Below are 15,724 nucleotides of genomic sequence, written 5' to 3'. Positions count from 1 at the left end.
TCAGTTCAAGTAAACTGCTGCTGATTCAACTCCTGTGTTCAGAACTAATTCTTTTCAAGTGTTTGTTTAGAATGTAAATTTCAAACATACTTATAATTTAACATAGACTTATTGATCCTTTTATACCATTGGCAATAGTTAACTTGAATCAAAATTGCATGACGAGTTCAAAAGATGATTGTTTAAATCCAAACATGGAATTAACATGGAGAGGAGATTTTATTCAGTACTTTCTCCATGGGTAACTTTGACCAACACTCTGAAGCAATGGGCACATCGGAAAAAGCAGCTATTGGGGATTCTAGACAAAAAGGGATGGCTGCTATCACCAGTGAGTTCCCACACAAGATGCAGCCAGAAGACCATTTGTCACACTGACAATAGAGCTTATTTACTCATTCAAGGATGTTGATTGAGAAATGTCTCAGCCAAGTCTCAAACTACTGCCATGAAGCTGGTTCAGAGAAATATCAAAGCAGAAAATATACATCCATAGATAGCAACAAATAAGAGTGAGCCCATAACCCAATGAGAGTGATGAATTTATACAAGAGGTACTTTTCCCAATGTAATTAGGAGCTGGAGTATAAACCCATCAGATTTACTACTGGTTGATAGTGTCCAGTTACCGACAGTGCATGATTGTCGCTGAAGTTTGATAGATGAAGACTGATAATTGCGGATTCACTATCAACCATTACGTCTCAGTTCATTTTAACTTCCCTGGTATTTCCTCCTGTAAAAGCTGTTTTTTTGATTGATTAATCTTGTTTAATAAGCAAACACATGAATATATTACACAAAGAAAATTTATTTTCCAAAATGATTGAACAGAACAGTGTTTCTTGTGGGTGACTGATAATATTTGTTATGGATACAAACTGATAAGTTGAACTGAATTCCTTGCTGGACAGACAGATGACTGATAAAATTCAATAAAATTTCCCTCATGATTGAAAATCTTTGGTTCCAAAAAGGACAAGTGCAGACACACCCCTAAATCCACCAAGATACCATTATGCAGAATTTAATAGAAATGTATTTTGCAGTTTTTTAATTAAAAATGGCAAAAATAATGAATTGTTTATCTTTAAGCAATAATTAGACAAATTATATGGCTTGAATGGTGAATAAGATGGACATAAGTTTTCAAAGTTTATCTTCCAAAGGCCCCAAGTATCATTGTACATGTTTGGAGCAGATTCCATTGTTAATGCCAAATCAAGAACATTTTGCTCTGTGAGTGATTTCTTTGCAATTAGAGGAGGAGTTAATCATTTATATACGGTGTGATTATTTTGATTCAATTATTCTGTGACCTATCATTGAATTTTTTCTTGTAATAGATGTACTGTCACAAAATTGAACAGTTTCTTCAGAGGAACATGTTCCTACTTGTATCTTGAAGTTACTGAAAGAAAAAGAGAATTATATTCTTCATTGAATAAAGGACTAATGCGGCAAAAGAACAACAGGTTGGGATGTGGGTTACATATTAGCAAATAATAGAGACTGTTGATTGTAGTAACAACAAAAACAAAATATGGAAAGAAATGCAAATCATATGACTGGGGTTGCATGATGGCACAATGTTTAGCACTGCTGCCTCACAGCACTAGGGACTCGGATTCAATTCCACCCTCACGCAACTGTCTGTGTGGAGTTTGCACATTCTCCCTGTGTCTGTGTGGGTTTCCTCCAGGTGCTCCGGTTTCCTCCCACAGTCCAAAGATGTGCAGGCTATGGGAAATATGGGGTTACAGGGTTAGGGTGAGGATGGGGAGGGAGGAGCTGGGATGTTCTTTTGGGGTTGGTGCAGACTCAAGGGGCTGAATGGCCTCCATCTGCAATATAGGGATCCTATAAATGGCTATATTAACTCAAAGGTGTGCTGACATCCTCTGAGGATGGATGTAATAACTTACAAGAAACATTACATTGCTAACTGAATGAACAATAGTAAAAGTGTGTAGGAATAATGATGAAATATTCTTGGTGTCAGAGTTTCTTAATGTTGAACTTAAAACCAAGAATGTATCCTGGGGGCATTGTTACGTGGAAATTAAAAGTTCTGATTGGGAGTTGAATCATCAATGCTTGAAACAGGGCTTCTTTTGATGCTCCTTCTTGAATCTGGTTAGGTGTCAGTCTCTATATGCAGGCTGACAACAACCAGCAATACCTCATCATCATCTCTCTTCAACCTTTTACTGTCACCAATTACTTATCCAACATCCAGTCATGGGTGGGCAGAAATTTCCTCCATCTAAATATTATGAAGACTGAAGGCATTGTATTCAGCTTCAGTCAAAACTCCACCTTCATCTACAAACTCCAATCCTCAACCACTGACTCCATCACTTAGTCTGCCAGCTGTCTCAGACTGAATCATTGACGTGGCATTGAGCTTTTGACCACACATTGGAACCACTATTTCTAACTTGGTAACACTGCCTGTCTCTGACCTTACGTTGGCTCATCTATTGCTGAAATCCTCACTCATGCTTTTGCTACCTAGAGACTTGCCCACAAATTTGAAGCAATTCAAGACTCTGCTCACGTTCTAACTCAAACCAAGCCCCGTTCACCCATCATCCTGGTGCTTGTTGACCTGTGTTGAGTCCCTGATAGGTGACACCTCATTTTTAAAAGGATCGGCTTGTGTTTTCAAATGGCTTCATGACTTTTTCCTGGCCTTGAAAACCTGTAATTGCCTCAGTGCAATAACCCTCCAAAATAACTGCATTCCTCCATTACTGGCTTTTTGAGCATCCCAGATTTTAGTCATTCTACTGTGCTTTCAGCTGGCAAGCGCAAAGTCCTCAAATTCCCTTCCTCAATTCTCTCAGCCTCTCTTTGCTGCATTAAGACACAACTTAAAAACCAACCTCTTGAACCATCATTTTAGTCATCTGACCTCATAGTCCCTTGTATGGTTTGTTTTCACATTTTGTTTAATACCTCTCCTGTAAAGCACCTTGGAATATTTTGTTACATCAAAGGTGCCAAAGAAACACAAGTTGTTGGTGTTATCAGACAACTTCATAAATAAATAACTCTTAAAAATATCTTCAAATTAGGTTTGACATATTGGCAGATATGAAAAGAGAGAGAAAGTGATACTTCCACTCATTAATAAGAGATGCAGTGAAAGTTTTTGTTTGGTCTATTCAGAAAACAACCTAACTGTGCATGGAAACAGGATTGCTGATTAACAGTGATTGAGAATGAAGCTGGATTTCCTGAGCTGCACTGTACCCTATTCGGAAAACAACCTATTTTTGCATGGAAACAGGATTGCTGATTAATAGTGATTGAGAATGAAGCTGGATTTCCTGAGATAGTAGGAACTGCAGATGCTGGAGAATCCGAGACAACAAGGTGCAGGGCTGGATGAACACAGCAGGCCAAGCAGCATCAAAGGCAGCATCAAGGACCTGAGCTGCACTGTACCCTTTGCAATTTATTCAACTGAATTAAGAATTAAGGTTGAGACAGTGGAAGAACTTGAACAGAAGGAAAAAACTACTAAACTCAAGCCAATATAGGCCACCATTCATGAGGTAATGGTTGAGCAGGATTTGTTATAAGCTGGGAGATGGGAAGCAGAGTTTTGGATGAACTCAAGGTTATGGAGGCTGGAAAGTAGGAAGCTGTCGAGGAGAGGTTCTGAGTGAATCAGTAGATATCAAATCTCAAGGATGGAGGTTTCAGCAGTCGACAGGGCTATTGTAAGGACAAAGACAGTTCATATTATCAAGGTGGAAGTTAGCATCCTTGGTGAGAAAGAGGATATGAAAGTAGAAGACACAGCCAATTTAGAAATTAACAAGAACTAAGGTAAAACTGTTTCATACAAACTATCTAAAACAGAACCGGAGAACTCTTGAAATGGGTTATCAAAAGTTGTAGATTTTGAATACATAGCCCAGTTGAGCAATTTGTCTCCTCACTGTGATTCTTTTTCATTCTATGTGAGCTAGAAGTAACTGAAAATCAAATTAAAGTCAATGATAGGAATCATATCATTGAGATGATGCAGATGTTTTCCATTGTTTATTATGTTGAAAAGAAAAGCATAACTAAAACAGAACAGATGCTGCTTGGCCTGCTGTGTTCATCCAGCCCTGCACCTTGTTGTCTCGGATTCTCCAGCATCTGCAGTTCCTACTATCTCAGAATAAAATATGCAGGTCACTGGTGAAGGAAAGAGAGGAATATGATCAAAGGAATATTTTAGCATCATCGAAGCTTTAAGTCCAATGTGCCTGTGTTAGCTCTTAGAAAAACCAGTCTTGGTCCCAGAGATAGTAAGAACTGCAGATGCTGGAGTCAGAGATAACAAAGTGTGGAGCTGGAAGAACACAGCAGGCCAGGCAGCATTAGAGGAGCAGGAAATTTTCTGAAGAAGGGTCCCGACCCAAAATGTCAGCTTTCCTGTTCCTCTGATGCTGTCTGGCCTGCTGTGTTCCTCCAGCTGCACACTTTGTTATCTCTTACTTGGTCCCACTTTTTTCTCTGTAACATCGTAGGTACCTTACCCTCAAAAGTCTTTCCAGCTTTCCATTTTGGAATTAGCTTCCGTCACTTATTTGAGGTTCACCAAGATTCCAACAATTTTTGAGTGAAAAAAAAATCTTGTGTCTTCCCTCTAGATTGTTTTGTTAAATTTACAACCTCTGGTTGTTGACCCTCTTACCAAAGAAAATAGTTTCTTTTCTCTATTACTTGTACAACTTCTCGTTATCTTCATAACCTTGATTACACGGCCTCTTATTCTTTCATTTCAAGATCTACAGTCCTAATTTTTCCAGCCTGTTGTCATACACTGAAATCTCTCACCCTTGTAACATGCTGGCAAACATTCTCCTTTTGAAAGCCTTTTACATCTTCCCTGAAGAATGCCCAAAAGTGTCCACAATATTCCTGCTGAGATCTAACCAGAAAGTACTAGCATCATCTCTTTGATTTTATTTACTGTGCCTTTAATTATAATTGATAAAAACGCAGAGTGAGATTATCTGCCCCTGGAGAAAGTGAGAGAATGGTAGGCAAATATCAAAATCAGGCAAGTGTCAAAAAATCAGATTCTTACTATTGAGATAACTTTCAGCAATGAAGGTTTTTGACCTCAAAAGATGGGTGACCTTCATGGCTGCTGGTTTTAAGAAGACTTATTTACATAAATTAGCATCTCATTCAAAGCTTAATTCACTGGATTCTCAATTAACCTCTGCCAAATTGAGGAAACTGTAACTTCAGATGCCCGACAATCTTCAGGCTAAGTATTTGTTGCTGTATCCCTATAACAATATGGCATTCTAAGGTCTCCGAGTACAGTGGGGGCAGCAATGGTGAAAGGGCAGACTGGTCCAAATAGCTAAAGGGAGAGTGGTTGTCAGTGGCTCATGACCATGTTAAAGTGCAAAAGGCAAAGAGCTGGGATGTTCATTGGGGGAAGGTTGGACCACTGTTTGTCCTTGAGTCAGGAACTGTCTGTCTGTGGGTTGAGGCATTGTCAGCCTGGGTGTGGGACAATGTCGCTCTAGGGTGGGTGTACTGTCTGTACATCAGGTTGGGGCACTGTGTGTCTGGGAATGGGCTACTTTCTGTCCAGGGTGGAAGGATGATCCTCACATTGTTGGAAAGGGTGAGTTAAAGGGAGATGACAATCTGGTTTTTACTGTGGGTACTTCATGTACGGCAATGTGTTTGGCAGTACTGACTGTCTGAGGGTATTGTCAGAGACAGATGGAAGTTAGATGAGGTAGGGGGACAGAGTGGTTTCAAGGAAAATGAGGATGCAAGTGGCCTTGATCATTGCAGGCTGCAGGAGCAGAAGGGCATGGAGATCCAGATAGTTATGCGCTCAAGGCAAAAAAGGGGCAAAAATAAGGAAATTAATTATATATGGAGGGGATTAGCTGAAATGGGAGGAAGCTGCAAACTCGGAGGGGTGACAGAGAGGAAAAAACTGGAGGAATTGTAAGGGGTTATGAAGAGAGGTGAACATAATCATTTGAAATACAACGTGAAATCTCACTATCATGTTGGAACTGAGGGAGAATCTACTACATAGAGTTAACTCTAGAATCAACCATGGAGAGTCAACCATGGAGGATCAACCACATGGAATCAACCACATGGAATCTGCTGGGAAAGAACAGTTACCCCCTCAAGTCTTGGCTGCTGATCCCTGTCAGAAATCCTTAGACTGATGATGAAGTGAGGTACAATGTTGCATACATCTCTCCAAGGACCACTGTTGAGCAGACCATCTGCCGGTCCAACATGAGATTCTGATGCCTGCATTGCCCAGCTGGTGCACTGTAAAATACGCCTGAGAGACTGGTCTGGCATCACCATATTCTGCTGTTTCCTGCATGATCTCATTCCACAAGGGGGCAATGTCTTGGGAGAGAAGAAACACTCTTCCTCCAATGAGAAAGGGAAGGCCAAGGATCCTGAGATGGGGCAGGTAATCACTCACAGACAAGAAGAAGCCAGGGTGATGATGTAATAAGGTAGACAGCTCCCTGACAACACATGATGAATTGATTCCAGGGTGATTGAGCTACAAGGACATATTTGATTTAACTTTTTTTGAAAACCAATTGGCTCAGATGTTACTTTTTGGGACATAGCTTATTGACTGAGAATCTTTTCATTTTACACTGTTGTTTTAAATAAAGAATATACTTTTAGTTTTAATGTGCTGGAACTGCGATCACTGCAAAGCATTAAACTGTATGGACAAAGCTTGCGTAACTGTTGCTGCACCACAGTGTGTTCACCCATGACCAAGGGGTCTTAGATGGAAGCAGGATTATGGGCCTTCTCCCATGCCGAGATTAGGGCACATGTTTTCTGGGGAATGCTCTGCAATTCTATCATTTCCTGCCTGATATCAATAGTTGTCTTATTCTCTCAGAATTCCTACAGTCCTGGAGAACATTAGATTTCTTGACTGTGTCATTGCAATGACTGAGATCCTCAGGGACTGTGATTCCACTGCTGCACATGTCTAAATCCTTCCTTTCTCTGTCCCTAATTCTTAAGTCCTTGGTCTGGCATGGCCTGGCTGTAGAGACCACAGATAGAGGAAGGCTGTTTCCCTCTGACAGCCTGTTCTCATTTCTGTCTGGTATATATAATTGTCTGTGCGGGGTCTGCAATGATGTTATTCCAGACCCAGTGTCCTTGTGAGCTCATCAGACATAGTCAGTGCCCCTGAAATCAATCACAGGAGCCTTGACTGCAAACTCCAAATGCTGGCTTTCTGCCTCACTGGATCATGAAAACAACTTTAGATGCGTATCCAGCTGATGATGTGAGACAATAAAAAGAAGGGGGAAGGTGCTCCTCTCCTTCCACTTCAAACAGCCATGTCAACACCTTGCTGTGTAATGAGACTGCAGTAAATATTACAACAGTGCAGATATCTATAGTATCTATAATATTTTGATGTATTTCCAGACGTGCAGCTTAGGTCTACGTAACACTCATGCCATCCATACGCCCGTAAAACATTTTCCTTCTTTGCCTACCATTGGGTCGAAGTGCTGCCCTGACATGCCGAGTTGAGGTAGCGTGAGACTGTTGATTTCCACTCCCTGTGATGGCATTGGTGGGCATACTTTAGGGCCTGGGGTCCCAGAGAGCCCTGTCTTGCTGAGAGAGTGTTGTGGATGGATGCAGGTACCCTGACCTTGGGCTGACCTGCTGCAGGAAAAGGTGTCCCTGCAAACAGGAAGTGGGGAGGCAGGGCACCTCTGCAGTGTCCAGACGTAAAACTTTGGAAATGCTTGGCCATGTCTCCTGGTCCCTGTAGTTGCCTGCTGGTATCTCCCCATCTCCTCAAGGAGGTGAAGGGACACACCAAGTGAGTGCATTCCCCTCTCTGACCTACCATTGCAGTGTAAATACAAGAGCATCCCAGGCAGTGACTAAGCATTCAGCATTCAGCTTTCCAAGGCAGACCAGGGCTTGCAATCTGGGGCCATGATAGCAGATAGCACTTGGCATTGACTCCTCTGCCTTTTGCTCTAGTCTAGTGAGGACACCTGGCATCACTGCATGAGCTTCTAGTGCTTGTTGATGTACATTTACATGTCACTGGTAGCTCAGTGTAGGAGTACATTATCTACACAAGACTGAACGGAGGCTGGTCTCTTCCAACGACAGTCGGACTCCTGGGACATTGCTTCCTTGACTGGCTGAGAACCCATGCCTTGGATACGCCCACCAGACTGTGACCCTGAACCCATTCTAGATACTGGACTCACTGAGCTGATAGATTCTTTGTGGCAGAGGGTGCAGGGGAACGATGTCCATGCCTCCTCTGAGGACCTCATCATTGTCAGAAGATCAGCTGGTGATGCGACAGTGGGGAGGTGCTGGCATCTTTTGCTTCTGGTGGGCCCTGGTATCTTTAGTGGGGAAAAGAAAGAGTTAGTTGCATCATGTCTTATGCAGTGACTGCATATCTGATAAGAGCAGACTGCAATTTTCCTCCCTGTGACATTGCCTGGTCATGGTCCTCTCCTGCCAGCTCTGTGAGCTGCTCTTCGAAAGGGTTGAGGAGTCATATATTTGGCATCCTTCTGTTGGTCTGGGCCCTCTCCCTCGTCTACAGGCTGCCATATCTTGCAAACAGAGAAAAGGATGGATTGATTGTGATAACAATGGATAAACTTTGTGAGCATTCTGAGGCAGGCCAGGCCCTGAGTAAATGATTTTGGGGCACAGTGCCCAGGAAATGTTAAAAGAATAAGAACATTAGATAGCTGTGCACTGTTCAGTGCACCTCATGGATATGGTGCTGAGTTCTATGATTTACCTGCGCCCCAGGTGTTTCATTCAACAACTCGCATGTGTGTACATAATGAGCTGAAAAGTAATTGATCATGTGGGAAAACTCACCCAGTATGCTGCTGAAAGTGATGACCTCAAACTCACCTGATGCTATACATTTAACTCCAAATTGGAAAAACCCAGCCCACATCTTTTTGAATCACCCCAAACACTCGCTGTGCCACTCCAACAAATTAATTGAGGAAATGCACACCACTATCCCATTGCTCATCTACTTATTTTGTATTTAATCCAAGCTCACTTGTGTGTTACCGGAATTACCTGGGAGTTTCTGATCTTCAGGCTAAATGTGAGCATATTCTGTTACCTAGTAAACAATTCATTAAAGAAGAAACCACAGTAAACCTTGTGAATTGCCTTGAGCTTTCAGGGATGCTCCTGAAAGAGCCAGGCAAATAAGGGCAATTAATTACTCACAATAGATATAGGTATTGCTGAGAAGGCACAGTTTAAACAGATTAGTACACAGCAAAAGCTTTCATTCCTGCCTGAAGAATAGCGCAGAAATCTAGGACCGTAGCACCATAAGATACAGGAGCAGAATTAGGCCATTTGACCAACAAGTATGCTCTGTCATTCAATCGTAGCTATTATGTTTCTCTACCCATTCTCCTTCGCTCTGCCCCAACCTTTGATCCCCTCACTGATCAAGAACCTATCTATTTATGTCTTAAATACACTCAATGATTTGTCTTCCATTGCCTTCTGCAGCAATGAATTCCACAGATTAACCATCCTCTGCCTGAAGAAATTCCTCCTCATCTGAGTTCTAAAGGGCCGTCCCTTCACTTTGAGCCTGTACCCTCAGCTCTTAGTCTTTCCGACTAGTAGAAACATCTTTTCCATTTCCCCTCTATCCAGGCCTCTCGGTATTCTGTAAGTTTCAATCAGATGCCCCCCTCATCCTTCTAAACTCCATCAAGCACAGACCCAGATTCCTCGAACACTCTTCATATGACAAGCTTTCATCCAGGATCATTCTTGTAAACCCTTCCAATGCCAGCACATCCTTCCTTAGATATGGGGCCCAAAACTGCTCACAATATTACAAATGAGGTCTGGCCAGATGGAACACTCATGCTGACTGAAAACTTACTATTATCAGGAATGTAATGAGTAATATTAATAACAGATAACCATCACAATCCTAAACATGCATTTCTTTTGATTAGCTATATAATAGAAATATTTTATTTGCGATGGTGGGGAAATTTATAAAGCTCACTTATAGAAATGGAGGCAGCAGGGTGTGAATTTAGATTTATAAGAACTTGCTGTCTAATAACCTTATCACACCTTAGAAAATATATTGAATATTATTGGAATCTTCTATCTATGCTATGCAGATTTGTGGTTTGAAAAACTCAGGAATTGTTAATTCTAACAAGATATATCTCCAGTTTGAGATCTTTGAGGCACTAAGATTAGCAATAAATGCTTGGAGAGCTGGTACAGACACAATATGTTGAAAGGCCATCTGTTCTGCACTGCAACAATTCTGTAATGCTGCAGTAGAGGATCTGAAACAAACTTCCTCACCCAGATAGGTTTGTAATTCACAAGCTATGTATCCAAGAAAAGATGAAGCAGGCTTTCAGTTCCCGTTACTAAATCTGCTTATTATATCCTCAAAGAACTTGAGTAAATTTACCAAACCTGATTTCCCTTTCACAAACTCATGTTGACTCTGATTGCATTAAGCTTTTCTAAATATCCTGCTATTCCTTTCTTAATAATAGTCTTGAGCATTTTCCCAATGACAGATGTTGGGCTAACTGGCCTGTAGTTTCCTATTATCTGTCTCTCTCTCTCTTCTTGAACATTGGCAGCTTTTTAATCGGCAGAAACCTTCCCAGAATCCAGTGAGTTCTGGAATCTTTCAATGTCTCCACTATCTATGTGGTCACTTCCTTTAAAACGCTTGGATTAGATGGAACAAGAGGGAATTACTACATACGCAAGTTATCTATAAATCCTGGAAGTCACTTGCTTGATAACCATTAAGATCAAGGCCTTCCTAAGCTTGCAAACAGTCATTAGGTTTTTGAAGGAAATTGTTGAGCTACAAGCAGACTCTGAGTATCAAATTGGTTGTAGGTTAGTGTTCTGTATGCCTTTTCTGTAGAACTTGAGGAAAGTGAAATCACTCCTGAGAGGCCCGTGTCACCAAGTCACCCTTTATTTACATGTGGAGAGTACTTGACACTGATTCAGCTTCTTCCGGGCCAGCTCTCAAAGTGAACAGAATGTCTGACACTTCTGTTCTCGTCTATCAGCCAGGGCTCCCTGATTGGACTAGGTTAACAGTTCTAAGAGGTCTACATGGCTGACCTTGTTACAATCACTACATCCCTCCCCCTCTGAGTCTGAGGACATAGGCTGTTTTTACCTGTAGCTCCTCTCAGGGCATTTTAGCACTGGGTCAGGTTCCTCCAACTCTGCCTCTGATACACGCAGCATATAATGCACAGTAGCTCACCTCTTGAGCCTGGAGCATCTCAGAAAAATTAATTCTCCTCTTCAGGCGGCAAAGGTGTTGAGGTGGCGACCTCTGCCCTATCCAACTCAGAATCTGACGTATCATCAATGTTTGATGGAGAGGGAGAACACATGGGTTCCTGAACATCGGAAATGCTGTTTTGCTCCCACACCGTTTCAAGTTTGTAGTTTTCATACAGTCTGCATGCTTGCTCAGGACCATTGCATCTACCCAAACTTTATACATCACTGAACCTGACCTCCACCATCAACCATGTCTCTTACCCATGCAGGACCATTCCTGTGGTTCCTATACTAAATTTTGTCCTGGGAAGTAAACTGTGTCTCGCAATAGCGGAGTCTTGTGTGCTGCATTGGCATTCCTGATGTCGTTTCATCTTCCCCCCAGATCATATTTAGCCTGGTGCCTCATCTTCTCCCCCATTAGCAACTCTTCTGGAGTTATGCCTGTAGTTGCATGAGGGATGGTCCTATAATCAAATAAGAACTGGGACAGTTTGGCATCTAATGAAACTGTAGGCTGTTTCTTTAAGCCTGACTTCAAAGTTTGGATTGCTCTTCCGCTAGACCATTGGATGATGGATGATATGGAACTGTCCTTACATATCGAATGCCATTTGACTTTACAAAATACTCAAATTCCCTGCTGGTAAATGATAGCCCTTGTCTGTGACCAATACTTCTGGGAATCCGTGTTTTACAAAAGATGCGTCCAGTTTTTCTATTGTCGTCCCCATGTTTAACAAATAAACTCTATGCCTGTCCAGCCACTTTGAGTGGGCACTCACAATGACTAAAAACTTTGAGCCTATGAAAGGATCTGCAAAGTCGATGTGTAACTGAATCCATAGAACATAGAACATAGAACATAGAACATTACAGCGCAGTACAGGCCCTTCGGCCCTCGATGTTGCGCCGACCTGTGAAACCTATCTGAAGCCCATCTAACCTAAACTATTCCATTATCATCCATATGTTTATCCAATGACCATTTAAATGCCCTTAAAGTGGGCGAGTCTACTATTTTTGCAGGCAGGCATTCCACGCCCTTACTACTCTCTGAGTAAAGGGTTTACCTTGCCATTCCCACAAATGTGTGTGCGTTGTTGACAGTAATTATTGTTCATGTTGGCACTCTGAGCACTGCCCCACCAATGCAGCTGGATCTGCATCCAGTCCTGGCCACCAGACATAACTTCTTGCCAACATCTCTATTTTGGAAACCCTGGATGACCCTGGTAGAGTTCAGCCAGTATCTGGTGGTGACCTTTGCTTCGGACAATCACTCTTGCACCCCATAATAAAATGCTGTCCTCTACTGTGATCTGGTCGCCCTCTGTCCAAAAAAGTTTTAATTCTGGTTGTAATGGCCCTTTGGTTTCCCCATCATCACCAGCTGTTACAGTTTTGTGAGGACTGGATCTTTCTGTGTCCAAAGTCTGATATTGTCAGCTGTGACTGGAAATGAGTCATATAAAACAGGACTCTTCCAGTGGCAGTATGATTACAAATTTACATCCATAAAAGGAATTGGTGGAACTTTTTGACTCCGACTATGACCACCAGACTTCCTTCTCTACCTGGGCATATCTACACTCTGCATTAGCCAAAGTCCTGGATGCATACGCTATTGGGCATTCCTCTCCATTGGGCCACCTATGAGCTAATACCCCAATGCCATGTGGGGAGGCATCGCACGTCCATGCCAGATCTTGCTTGGGATCATAGTGTGCCAACACCTTCGAAGATGATAGCTACTTCTTCACTTTCCTGGAGCCTATGGCTTGACTACATGACCATTTCCAAGGCTGACCCTTTTTTACGAGTTGATGCAAAGGTGCCAGGATGGAAGCCAGGTTATGTATGAATTCACCGTAAGGAAAGATATAAGCTCTGGTACAGATGTGGGAGCCGGGGCACCTTTGATCACCCCTACTTTGTCTTCCAATGGGTGTAACCTGGTCTTCTTAACCCTTGTAGCCCAAGTGGTCACTTGGAGTGCTTGGAACAAACATTTTTCCCTTCTACCGTGTACACCCACCTGGGAGAAACATCTAAGGACTATGTCCAAATTTTCTAAGTGCCCCTTATTGCTCATAAAGAACCATTCTCCCCTGCCAGGTTTACATATAATTCATCCACGCAAGGGATTGGGTATTTATCCAGCTGCAAAAGTAGTTTATCATTTGTTTAAAATCACCAAAAATGCAAACCGGTATAACCAGTACTGCCCATTCCACAAACTGCACTGGTTTGATGATTCCTTCACTCTCCAGCCTTCTGATTTCTGCCTCTACTTTTACCCATAAGGCAAATGGCACTGGGCAGGCCTTGCAGAATCGTGGAATTGCTTCCTGGTCAACATGCAAGGTGGCCTTGGCTCCTCTGATAGTCCCCAGACCTTCCTGAAAAGCCTCTGAGTATTTAATTAGGACTTCACTCAGGTAACCAATTTGTTAAATCCAAAAATGCTGAGCCAATCTGGGTGAATCTTTTTCACCCAATTTTGCCTCATGAAGCTTGGGCCCGACCCTTTTATTACAATCAGTTGCAGAACAGCTGCTTCTCATAAGAGACTGGAACCAAAGTTGTACCCTTAACCTGTAAAAGTTCCCTGGTATAGGTTTTCAGTCTAGCTGAGGCCATGCACCAACTTAAGGGTTGGAGCCCAGAGTGTATTTTTTTAAAGACTGCTTCTGCAATCTCTGAAATGGCTGTGCTGGTATTGACCTCCATTAGAACTGTGTGACCATTAAACTAGACGTTTATTTTGATTGGGTCTGATTTGGATGTTGCTAAGCAAATTAACTGTTCCAAACCAGATTGCAGGTGGACTTTTGCAGGGTGTGCACTCTCCTGGATACCAGCCTATGAGTTCTAGAGTCATAGAGTGATACAGCACAGAAACAGGCCCTTTGGCTCAAACTGGTTTATGCTGACCATGGTGCCCACTCAGCTATTTCCAATTGCCCACATTTGGTCCATATCTCTCTCCTCCTATCCAAATGTTTTTTAAATGTTGCTATTGTACCTGCCTCAACAACTTTCTCTGGCAGCCCATCCCATATACACACCACTCTCTGCATGAAGAAGTTGCCCCTCAGGTCCTTCTTAAATCTTTGCCCCCTCACCTTAAACCTATGTCCTCTAGTTTTTAATTCCCCAGTCCTGGGGAAAAAGACTATATGCATTCATGCTATCTATGCCCCTCATGATTTTATGCACCTCAATAAGGTCACCCCCTCATTCTCTGATGTTCCAAGGAATGCAGCCCTATCCTGGCCAACCTCTCCCTATAACTCAGGTCAACTAGTCCTAGTGACCTCTATGTAAATCTCCTTTGCACATTTCCAGTTTAATCATGCCTTTCCTATCACAGGGTGACCAAAACTGTACACAATACTCCGAGTGTGGCGTCACCAACGACTTATACAACTGTAACATAAAGTCCTAACTCTTTTACTCAATGTTTCGACCGATGAAGGCCAGCATGCTAAATGCCTTCTTCACCACCCTGTGGTATTCTCTTATTCAATTAAGGGGGACTCTTTTGTTGTCTCAAGTCCACAAACTGGCAGCAACTATAATGGCTTGCAGGCCTGGATCTTAAAATTTAACCATTTCGCTGAGGTTTGGCCTTGTTTTGAGGTTTTGCTGTGGGCTGACCTAGAGTCCCTCTGTTCACGATATGTCCTGAGTGAGGCTATGCATTTGCTTTCACTCAAGTGGTGTTCCCCAAACTCAGTCAGACTGGCGAGGGTATACACCTCCATCGGAATTCCCTGTGACTCATATGCTCCACTTCCCGCGTTTTCCAAAGATAAAGCCAGTTGAGGAGCCTGTTTGAAGTCCAGTTGGGCTTCAGCTAGTAGGCGCTTTTGCATGGTTACGTCATTAATCCCACATACCAAACAGTCTCTCAGCATCTCATTAAGGGTTAACCCAAAGTCAAGTACCTCCGCCAGTCATCTTAACTTCATCAAAAATCCCGATGACGGATTCCCCTAGTTCTCAAATTGCTGAGTAAAACCGATAGCGTCACAGAATTAGAGGAGAGTTGGGGTCTTAATATTCCTGAACTAAATCTGTTAACTCTTGAAAGGTTTTAGTATCTGATGATTCAGGAAAGGATGGCTCCTCATAATTTTAAACACTGCAGGTCCACAAGCTCTCAGGAGAATTACTCTTTGGCTTTCATCTGTCCCAATGTCATTTGCCCAGAAAAAATAACGCATTCTTTCCACATACTGGGCCCACTCTTTGATGGCAGGATCGAATGAGTCAAGCCTAAATGCCTAAATCATGGCATGATGTCAGAAATGCTTACCCCAACACAACGATATTGTGAGTG

This window comes from Rhincodon typus, chromosome 26 (genome assembly GCF_021869965.1).
Source record: "Rhincodon typus isolate 14 chromosome 26, sRhiTyp1.1, whole genome shotgun sequence".
Taxonomy (NCBI): domain Eukaryota; kingdom Metazoa; phylum Chordata; class Chondrichthyes; order Orectolobiformes; family Rhincodontidae; genus Rhincodon; species Rhincodon typus.
Note: the sequence above shows the minus strand (reverse complement) of the source record.